Below are 11,980 nucleotides of genomic sequence, written 5' to 3'. Positions count from 1 at the left end.
TTAGGGATGTCAGGTGAACCTATCTATAATGGTTGGAATGTTAGGCATTTTCCCTTGGATGGTCTGGTCCTGTGTGGTGTCTGGGTGATCTCCATTGAACCTCTAGGGCTGGGCCCTACAGTCTTCAGAAAATTAGGGGGGCTGGAAGTGTAGTTCAGGGGTGGAGTGTGTGCTTAATATGTATGTACAAGATCCTGGGTTTAATCCCTAAACACCAAGGAAGGAAGGAGGAAGGGAGAAAGAAGGGAAGGGGAAAAAATTAAAAAAATACTATAGTCGTTTTTGATCTTCCCCTCCTATGTGCAGTACTGAACACCTTGCATGATCTTGGCAGGACTTGCCTGATCTTTGGCTGCCTAGGACCAGTGGTCTGCCAGCAGCCACAGCACCCCTCTTCCTGTCCCTCCGACTCCTCTTCCACCTTCCACTCCTCTCTACTGACTCTTTCAGGGCACAGTGACTCTATCATCAATTGCTTTCTCCTGAAATACAAAACTTGACTCTCAAATTTAATGTTTTAACCCAGATTGCTCTTTCCCCTGAAGGGTCAACCCTAACGTTTGCAATGGTCTTTGGATGGTTTTGTCTAAAGACATCACACCGGGGGTCTTTCACATACATCATTGCACCTGTGCTCGTTAGCTTTTGTCAGCTCAACAGAAATTACTAGGAGGGGAACCTCCCTTGAGGAATCGTCTCCATCAGATTGGCCTAGGAGTATATCTGTGGGGCATTTTCTTGATTAATGTTTGAGTTAGGGCAGCCCAGCCCACTGTGGGCATAACCACAAAGCATGGACCTCTACTTCAGCTTCAGAATCCTTGAGTTCCCACCCCGACTTCCCTTAGAGATGGATTGTGATGAGGAAGTGTAAGCCAAATAAACCCGTCAGTCAGTGTTTATCACAGCATCAGAAATCAGACTAAGACCACACATACACACACATGCGCACACACACAGAGTGAAGTTACAAAGAGCAAGTTCTTTTTTCTCTTCTTCTTCTTCTTCTTCTTCTTCTTCTTCTTCTTCTTCTTCTTCTTCTTCTTCTTCTTCTTCTTCTTCTTCTTCTCCTTCTTCTTCTTCCTCCTCCTCCTCCTCCTCCTTCTTCTTCTGGTGCTTGTTTCTAGACAGGGTCTATGTTGTTGCTCCAACTCTCCTGGAATTCACTATTTAGACCAGGCTGGCCTTGAACTGACAGAGATCTGCCTGCCTCTGCCTCTACCTCCCAAATGCTGAGTTAAAGGCCTGCACCCAGCAAAAGCAAGTTCTTTAGAGCAAAACTGAGCGGCCAGATAATGGTTAAATTGTCCAGTGACCCTCCCTGGATAGGGGCCAAAATCCTGCTTCCTCTTACTTGCCTGTGGGTAGCTATCCTAGCCTCGCTTCTGCCTTTTGGCTCGGTCTGGCCCTGATTTGCTCATCCCCAGCCTGCCCTTCTCCAGTTTCTATTGACTCTGCAGCAAAGCTGCCCTCACTTCCTCCTCTCCTTAGGACTTCATAGGCGGAAGCAGCGTGAGGGCTTCAGAGACAGCAGGAAGTTCAGGACAACTGTGAGCGACTTCACTAGGGACAGAGTGACCAGAGTCACTTCGGTTTGCTCGTTCTGTTTTTGTCCTTTTTGGTGCTGGGGTCTACATGGGGCCTTTCACGCGTCAGGCCAGAGTTTTACCACTGAGTTCATCCCAAACCAAGCCCAGTTCTTTTCTTTCTTTATTCTGTGGGTACCAGTGTTACATCCCTAGGATCCAATGTTACAGTCAGTTGGAAACTGTCATGTGGGTACTGGAACTCGAGTCCTCTGTAAGAACAGCCAATGCTTTTAAACACCAAGCCATCTCTCCAGCCCCCAATCCCAGTTTTGAATTATTCAAGGATGGGTCACTCCATGGCAGAACCTGATTTGCTTTCACCTTCTCTTTTTGGCCAACTTAGAGGGGATACTTTGAAGAGACCTCAGTTTACCTTCTGTGATATTTCAACAATTTTAAAGTTTAGTGGTTTTTTTTTTTTTGGTGGGGGGTGGTGTTTTAAATACCAAATTGTTGTTTACAGAGAGAGTTCCAGGGCAGCTGGGGTGGTTACAAAATAATAATAAATAAATAGATAGGTAAAAATAAATATCAAACTGTGGATAAAGAAATTAAGCTTTCCAAAGATTCCAAATATTGACTTAGAAGGCTCTATGGAGCTTAGCCTCATGTTGGTCAAGGCCTGAATTCAAGCCCTTGTACCGTGAAAACACAGCAAAATGCTTGCTTAAGCCACACTAGTCCAGTTCTCATTTTCCCCTGTGCTGTTGTAATATAAGCCATAGATCAGGACCAGGGAGACAGCGCAGCAGGTAGACGCACCTGCCACCACACCACACCCAAGGACCTGAGTTCAGCTCCCTAAAGGAGATGGAGAGGAGAGAACTCTTTCAAGTTGTCCTCTGACCCCTATTCTATACACTTGCCAAGGTACACACACTTGACACACAAAATAAATAAGTTTTCAAAAGTCTTTTTTTGAATCCCAAATACGATTAAGATCCCAGAACCCAAAATTATGAGGGCCTTGAAAGAGAATGAAAATTCAAAGGCAAGTAGGGAAGAACATTTCGAGAGCAAAAAGGATGCAGGGAGAATGTAGAGTTTGAGGCCAGATAGGACTATAAAGTGAAACCTTGTCTCAAAAATACAGAGATGATAACTGATAGGTAGGTAGGTAGATAGATAAATAGATAGATGATAAATAGATGATTGATAGAAAGACAGACAGACAGACTGTGTTAATTAGGAGTTTTGTTGTAGTTTATGGATCAAAATTTCAGCCCACTGCCAGTCTGTGGAAGAGACTGACTTAAATAGCAGTCTTCCTGGTATAGATTTCCCCAGAAGGGATGGCTTTTCACATCCAGCTTCCGGCCAGCAAGCATTAAGTGACAAGCCCTCCTCCACATCCCTGCAAATGAGCCTGAGCCGGGTCCCCTGCAAGCGCCCACAGGGTTTGCGGTGGCTGCACAGAGCGGGGACCAGAAGACAATGTGGGAAGTCGGGCGGTTGTATGAGCACCCAGGGGGCAGGCGCAGAAACAGGAAGACCGGGATTATAGTCCGCTTTATAACTCTTTTGAAGTCGCCGGACCCAGCTCGGGAAGCTTGCAGGCTGCGAGCGCGCTGTTCAAAGGTCCCTCTGCGGGCTCAAATTAACACGGAACTGGCGAGTCACGCCGCACCTGCCCGCGAAGAGCAGCGTGGCCGCAAATTCATCTTGTCCGGAGGTGAGACTTTCAGAAAGCTCGCCCAGGCTGACGGCTCTGGTACTGTCCGGGTTGAAGGGGAAAGGCGTGCTCTCTTTTTCTTGCATGAAGGTATTTATTTATTTTTAAAGTTGGTCTATACACCACTAGAGTCCCCTGGCTCTCATTAATGCACATCTTCTTTTCAAAGGCAAATAGAAGCCTTGTGGTTGGGAGAGAGAGGGATGGAGTGGCGTTATCAGAAACTCGCGCCGCCCTTTTAATGCACCGTTGCTTCCGCATCTCAATTAGAAGCGATAGTATTAATAGAGAGGAAAAAATGAGAAGAATTAAAGGGTCAAAACAAAAACAGAAACTTACTGGGAATAAAGGTTGTGGGCTCAGAGAAAAGAAAAAGCAAAGCATCGAGCAGCTGGGCGAGTGTTGTTACTTACATCGGGAAGCTGCAGCGAGCACAGTGAAGGAGTTCTTTATGCCAGACTCTTTGTAGTTCAGGAGACTTAGCAAACCCGGAGGATGTGTCAGTGCCTCCAGAGAGTCACCCAAGAAACAGATGCAGATGTGCTCAAAAGGAAATGAAGAGGGGAGGAGAGGCGGTAATTTGACAGACAAAAAAAAAGTACTTAGAAAAAAAATTACAAACGATCATTTGATCATTTTGGAGTGGCAACTCCAAAATCTTTAAGAGTGTAGGGTTTTGTTTTTTAATTTTTTCCAAGTCGTTTGATTCCGACACAGTGCACTCAGCGTGAACCTGCAGAATCCACTGCAGACTTACAGCCAGCTACCGCAGAGAAGCTGAACTCTAGGGAGTCTACTTCCTCCCCCTATACAGTAGTAACACCTCCCACTAAATCATGACGTTTAAACAACCGGTACATAAGGTGCTCAATAAAATGCAATAATGCCATAAATGGCAATATAAGGTGTTCGATAAATATTATACTATTGCTTTTAACTTCATCTGACTGTGTTTCTATGTTTAATGTATGTAGTATTGGGAATTGAACCTTGGGCCTCTGCAAACACCTAGTCACTGAGCCCCAGCCCCAGCTCTTACTCTGACATTTCACTGCTGTCCTGGATTTACAGAAGATACTAGAAAAATTCTACAATTAAAAGTTATTTTGAAGTTTTTAAAGGCTTTACAAAAATTGTGAAGAAAAAAAATTGTATTTTGCTGTGGCATCTTGATCTATGATATAAATTGTGAAACGATTGGATTGAGCTATTAACATATCAAGATTGTTCATTAGAAAATTTTAAATAAATTATGTTCTGGATTGTGTAGTTTGTTGTGCGCCTGGCCTTGGGGATAAAATGCTGACTGTATAATACTTATCTCCTTGACTTATGATATTGCAACCAGATCAATCTGCCATGAATTGAAAATATTCTAATTCCAAAAGGGATTTAATACACTTATCTAGTTTAGAGATTTATTTTTATTTTATATGTATGAGTGTTTTGCCAGCAAGTAGAAGGTGTCTGGTCCCCTTTGAACTGGAGTTAGAGTCACTAGTTAGCTTCCAGGCAGATGCTGAGATTGAACCCAGGTCAGTCCTCTTACCCACTGAGCTGACTTCTCTTCAGTCCCCACTCACCTAGTTTTTGTCTGGCCTATCTATTTTGTTCTTTTGTGGTGTTTTGTTTGTTTGTGCTTACTGGGGATGGAAGCCAAAGCCCTTCAAACTGAACTGTATTTCCAGTACCTTATGTTTTTTGAGACAGGGCCCTAAGCCTACAGTATGCTGCCATGAACATCTCGTGTAATGTACCTGGGTACCTGCATCCAAAACCAAAAGGCCACAGAGCTGCACTCCAAGATCCGTTTGCTAAGTGAGAGCTGTGTCTCACTGTGACGACTCCGTATGACAGTGTCCTCACCAGCCTGGGTAGCCGTGAGGATCAGAAGGATGACTCTGCTGCTTTCAAACCATTGATAGATCAAAAAACTGTAACCATCACGAATTGGCAGCCATCTTTAAGTAGTAACCCTTGGGGGGTGTGCATTCCGAGACACCTGCTGGATACCTGAAGTCACCAACAACAGTCCTGAATCCTCTCACATATAATTGGGTTTTTTTCCAAATTATGTGTTCATAAGTATCACCCTATGTCTGAACAAGTACTTGTCATGTGCCCTGAGCAGTTTGAGGTTGATAGCCAGAATTAGCGTGAGCTTCTGTTTCCTTCCTCACAATGTCATAGGTAGAGTTGATCTCCCTTAGATCTGACCGACTACAGGATGTGATTTTTTTACTAACCTTATTGGGAACTTTCACTTCTTTACTTACGGGAAGATCTTTGTAAACTCTCTCTGGCATATGCTAATTGGCATCATGGCTCACTACTCTTGCATTTTTGCATTATGAACACTAGCTCTGGATGCCCTAAGTCCATTCAGTAATTAATTTGACTACCACGTGACTGACCAGCAGGCAGCAGATCCCTGTACAGAATGGGGGTGAGTCACAGGGTAAGACTGCATGAGATTTTGTCATGCTACTTAGAACAGCATGGAATTTTAAACATGAGTTGTTAGTCTCAGTCCTTATGAGTAACTGACACCCTAAGAAAGGTAGATAAAGGTAAACAATAGTTTATATTGGCTTTTCACAGGATCATTCAAATAAATTTCAAACCAAAATTCATTAGAAAGAATTTAAAGCAATAAAATATGATTAGACCAGGTGACAAGAGATAAACAAGACCAGAACAGCAACTATCTTTGCTTTATTTCAATTTATTGATTTCACGTTAAAATTTATATGAGAATTCATACCTTTAAGATATAGATCCTATATATTATTGCATATATGTATATGCAGTAATTTCAGATAAGAGCAGAATTTGTCCCAATATTGTAAATTAGAATGATCTTATCAAATGTCAACATATTCAAGTTTCAGTAATTTTATTTACAAAGATAATAGCCAGTCAGTGAGATGGCTCAGCGAGTAAAGGGTCTCCTCACCCAGTCCTATGACCTAGGTTCCATTAGAAAGAGAGAACTGACTTCCACAAGTTGTCCTCTGATCCCCACATATGTGGGGTGGCCCACACAGGCCACATCACAACATAAAAAAACAAACAAACACGAAGTGAAGTGAAATGGAGGTTGAATTTTTTTTCTAAAGCAGAGAGCAAGCCGGTCAGGTTCCCTAGAGTAACAACTGTCTTCCGAAATCTCCCCATGGTTTCCTTTTACTTACCTGCAAGTGCTGTTTGCTACCCGACTGCCTACAGCAGTCTCCTAAAGCCAAGTAAATTTCCGTCATGGGGTCTGAGTCATGTACCAGTCACCCACGCGCAACCTCCAGGGCTGCACGGGCTATTGCTGTCTATAAAACACTCCATTCAGAAATCCTACTTCCCTGACATTTGCCAAATCTCTGTGAAACTTGCTGCTCTTCCTCATCGATTTATCGTGCTTGGTCGTGCTACTGTGACGGCTGGCCAAGCTACCACCTTCCCTTCACCTCCCACACTGTTGAGCGCTCTCTGTTCAACCTCCAAACCGTGAGTCCAGCCCACAGGGCAGTCTTTTGTTAATCAGGTCAGGATTTGGAGAGGCCAAGACTCCATTCTCCCGCCAATGAGCTTAGTAAGATCTAACACTCTGATCTCTACATATTATTTTTTGTTCTCTGGCCACGCTTCAGAGATACATTACTCATTTGGGGGTCAGGGGTAGATAGAAATGAATGTTTACCTTCTGAAAGTGATTTCAGGGCAAATAGGGGCTAGGCTTCTCCTTATGTAGTAAAAACCAAGTGAATCCTGTCTTCTGAGTCCAGTGTCAAATATCAGATTTAGATTGAAACTTTAATTGAAAAACTAGCCAGTCATTGGTAGCACACACATTTAATCCCAGTACTTGGGATGCAGAACCTGGCAGATCTCTTAAGTTTGAGGCCAGCCTGGTCTACAGAGTGAGTTCCAAGACAGCGAGAGAAACCCTAACTGGGGGCTGAGGGGGGAAATAGAAGAAAAAAATAAAAGGAAAGAAAAAAGAAAAAAAACTAATCTGGGTAATAAAATAACTCTATATCAAATAACTTACTTTATTACTTATTTTTTTTTTTCCAAAATTGTCTATTGTCTAAACTACATTTTAAAAAATAGCTTGGAAAGAGAATGGTCAACCTTTTTTTTCTTTCCTTTTTTTCTTTTTTCGGGTTTTTTTTTTTTTTTTTTTTTTTTTTTGAGACAGGGTTTCTAGGTAGCTATGGAGCCTGTCCTGGAATTCGCTCTGTGTAGACCTGGCTGGCCTTGAGCTCACAGAGATCTGCCTGCCTCCGCTGGGATTAAAGGCCTGCACAGACAACTGCTATGAGAAACTCGAAAAAACAAAAAAAGAGAAGAGAAACAGGGTTTGGGGCTTTAGCTCGGTAAAACACTGCAGAGCCAACGCAAGGCTCTGGGTTTGGTGATGAGCCCCAGAGGAAAAGAGCGTTAGCGTGAGGAGGACCAGGAGTGCAGGGTGAGCCTGCCTCCTCTGCAGCAAGCCCAACTAGGCTACATGTGACACTGTCTCAAGAAACTGAGGCTAATTTAAGAATTAATCAGGGCAGACTTCCCAGACTAGCTATAAAATATAATAAATAAAGTTTTTTTTAAAAAAAAAAAGTAAATAAAGTTCCCAGCCCCTGGCCACAATAGTTTTGAAAACTCTCAAGGTGATTCTAATATTCAAGTAAGTGACTTAAGTAGCCGGGAGTGGTGACCCATTCCTTTAATCCCAGCTGCTCACCCGTGACTCCAGTTCTAGGGGATCCGACACCCTCTTCTGAAATTCTGGGACACCAGGCATACAGGCAAAACACTTGTAGACATAAAATAAACCTAAAAAAAAAATTTAAACTGGGCATGGTGGTGGACAACTGATCTCGAGGCTGAGACAGGAGAATTTGTCTAAGCAGGCCTGAGATATTTAACTCCTTCCTCGCCTGCTGATTTTGAGTTTAAAGGGACAGTAACATTCTAATGTCCAGTTGTGGGGGCGTCTTTTCTAGACCAAGAGCATTCAAAGTTAACAACTACAAACTAGAAACAGAACATTTAACAAAGAGCTAGTGGCACAAGCCTGCATAATCCTAGCCTTGGACCCAGGGAGCTGAGTTTAAGGTTAGTGGATCGGGAGACCAGCTTGAGCTATTTTATATATAAAATCCCCCTCCTCAAAATAATTGAACAAAGGACGAGCAAAAGTAGGTAGAAACTGGAAGACTGTCTCAATTAAGAGGAGGTAATTTAAAGATGGATTTGTAATGAACCCCCCATTCTTCACACACTTAGCAATGACTGAATACTAATTACATTCTTCTTGGTTTAAAATGTCTCGGGAAGATGCTCGAGTGGCGGCTGAGGGGTTGTTCTCTAGAGGACCAGGGTTCATCCAGAGCCCACACACACACATGCAGGCAAAACACTCAGGGAAAGAAAGTGAGTAAATTTAAAAATGTAGTTTTTAAAGATGTCATGGAAAGATCTGGGGGTGCAGAAGAGTGTGAAGGTTTGGGGAAATGCTGCAGTTCCAGGGGCGAGTCTCAGCCTGTGCGAGAGGGCACTGCTCTGGGCCCTGCAGGTCCAGACCTCAGCCACGGCAGTGGGTGATGCTTATTTAGTCCAAACATTAACTCTTCACAGCAATGCCATGGAACTGAGTCTACTCATGTCCCATCCACAATGTACAGGATACAGTTAAAAAAAATTACTGGCCCCCAAAGCTGACCCCGACTGAAGCAAAAGGCTGCCAACAGAGACTTAGTCTATCCCGACACATTACAGCTGGCAGACACGTGCTTTAAGGTTGTGATAATCAACAGCCTGCGAGGGACTGGGCATAGAGCTCGTGCCATGCAAGTGTGAGAACAGAAGCTCAGAACCCTGTGCCCACCGTGAAAGCTAGGTGGGCATGGCAGCTCACTTGTAATCCAAGCACTCGGGCCTGGTGAGCCTCGGGGTGAGGGTCTAGGTTCAGGAAGAAACCATGCTCAGTTAATAAAATATAAAGGGATTGAGAACAATTAATGTCAATTAATTAATGAAGATTGATGTCCATCTCTGACCCACACACACACACACATCACAAATAGAAAGTAAGACAGAGAAAGAAATAGCTTACACATAAATAATAATAAGCCAATGGTCACAGTAGAATAGAAATGACTTTTCAAAAACAAGACTAAAGCAGGGTATAATGGTGTGTGTCTTTAATACCAGCACTCAGGAAGCAAGCAGGAAGATCACTTCAAGTTCCAGGCCAGCCTGGTCTACAAGGTGAGACCTTGTCTCAAAACAAAGAAAGAATCTGGTGGGAGTCTGGGGTGTGGCTCAGTGGTAAGGTAGCAGCAGAGCGTGGATGAGCCATGGGTTCCGTCTCCAGCGAATGGGAATCTGTGTAGAAAAAAGGCCTGCGATAGGACCCAAGAGCAGGCTGAAGATGGAGAATAAGCTGAAAAGTAATTAGATTACTAAATTTGAAATATAGTGGATATATAAATCTTATAAACAAGTAAGGCAATCTAGGGTGATCTAATATAAGTTTATTGGCATTTTAGGAGAGAAGAAAATAGAAAATGTATTTTAAAAACAAATGACCATCCAAGGCTATAGAGAAGTCCTGTCTTGAAAAACAAAATAGAACAAAACAAAAAAACAAGCAAACCTAATGGACAAAACTTCCCTGATTTTACTTACACATCCAAGATGTTCAATGAACTTCAAAACAATACAAGCAAAGCGAGCAACAAAACCGAATGAAAACAGAAGAAAACCCCAGCTAATCACATTGAGGCTCAACTACTGCAATTCCAGAACAACACAGCTAAGGAAACACACTCCATTGCGGAAGGCCGTCTGTGCCTTGGAAGACAAGTACCAACCTAAAACTCTCCATCAGAGAAAGCATCCTGCCAAGACAAACGTGAAATGAAATTCAATGAAAAAACAAAATATCCTCTCCAGGGGAGCCTGAGCACTGAACTAAGGTTACCCAGGCCTGGTTTTCTGCCGGACCATTTCACACTGCACTCCTGTAGGAGCAAGTGACACTAGCTGTCACCTGAATCTACAGGAAAGAATGGAAGACTCTGGAAAGGCTAAACCAGCATTATTTTTTTTTCCCCACAAAGCTTATGTTTTGTCTTGTCGTTTTGAGAGGGGGTCTCACTATATAGCCCTGGCAGGCTTGGAACTCACAATGATCATCCTGCCTCTGCCTCCCTGGTGCCAGGACTAAAGGCATAGTCTACCAAGCCAGGCCAACCTCAAGATCTCTGTTTTTGTTTTTTAAGCCAAACTTCTATCTGTATTGTTGAGTTCACTATATACAGAACCATGTTTATTATGACAGACAAAAGAAAGCAAATCGGGAGATTAGGTGAACAGACCTTACTAGAGACTTCAATAAACTAAAGATGAATGTTGTAATCCCTGCAATATCCACACAGAATTAGCATTACAGTTGGGTGCAGTGGTGAATGCCTTTGATTCCAGAACTTGGGAGGCAGAGGCAGATGGATGTCTATTGAGTTCAAAGTCAACCTAGTCTACTTAGACTGTTTCTAAAAACACAACAAATAAGCAATATAGTTCACGACTCAAATAAACTAAAGACAAAATACTAGACAATACTAATTAAACCAAAATAAGGCAAAAATGGAGGAATGCAAAGGAGAGAAAAACAGACAGACACAGACTACCAACAGATCAACAGATAGCAGGCCAAAGTGCTGGAAATACATTCGGTGTAAAGAGACTGAACACATTGATTCAAAGGCAGACCAAAGATCTGATTATATATACCCTATGAGATAGCAAAATAAATAAATGAAAAGCTAGACCACATAAGCAGGAGATGCAAAAGAACCATTTCTATTTGCTTTTAATAGGATAGTTTGAGACAGGGCCTTGAATTGCCCGGGCTGGCCAAGCTCCTTACGTAGCAGAGTATAAATCTGAACATAGGCTGGGATTACTCACATGTGCCGCCTTGCCCTGTTTATGTCACGGGAGACAGAACCCAGTGCCATCTACATGCTAGGCAAGCACCCTGCTGACACTAAATTACTCCTCAGCCCCATGAACAATTTTGTTTTAAATCTCAAAAAGAAGCCCAGGTAGCCATGAGGTGGTAGTGCACACTCGGGAGGCAGAGGCAAGCAGATCTCTGAATTCCAAGTTAGCCTGGTATGCGTCCCAGAACAGTCAGAGCTGTTAGGCAAAAACCAAAACCAAACAAAACAAAGTGACCCTGGATTGCTTCAACCTTATGATTCTCCTGTTTCAAGGCTGGATTATAGGTGTGACATCATGCCCAGCTGATATGCAAGCCTTTGAGGTAGACGCTTCCACATAATGGCTTATATTTGCTCTACATCAGCAATTGATAAGCAGGATCTATAGTGCTCAAATAAGGAGAACTGCTTAAAGCGTGGGCTTCAGGTCTCGCTGACCTTTAACCTTGCCAGTTTTTGGCCTGGCCTTGTGTACTCCTCTAGTCCCGAGCTACCTCCCTCCCCAGCTTTAGTTTTTGGGTTCTTTTCACTGTCTTTTAATGTGAGCAACGCCATACCATGGAGAAGCAGTTGGATTTAAAGCAAAGTTAGCGACCTTTGTTCCAGCTCTGACGTAAGCACAGTTCTTTAACCACCTCCAATTTGTTCGTACAGTGGCCAGACAGCCATCTGTCAGAACCTCACTGGCTGGAAGACTTTAGGCTGGCCACTGTCAG

Source organism: Myodes glareolus, chromosome 27 (assembly GCF_982192425.1).
Source record: "Myodes glareolus chromosome 27, mMyoGla1.1, whole genome shotgun sequence".
In the NCBI taxonomy this organism is placed as follows: domain Eukaryota; kingdom Metazoa; phylum Chordata; class Mammalia; order Rodentia; family Cricetidae; genus Myodes; species Myodes glareolus.
Note: the sequence above shows the minus strand (reverse complement) of the source record.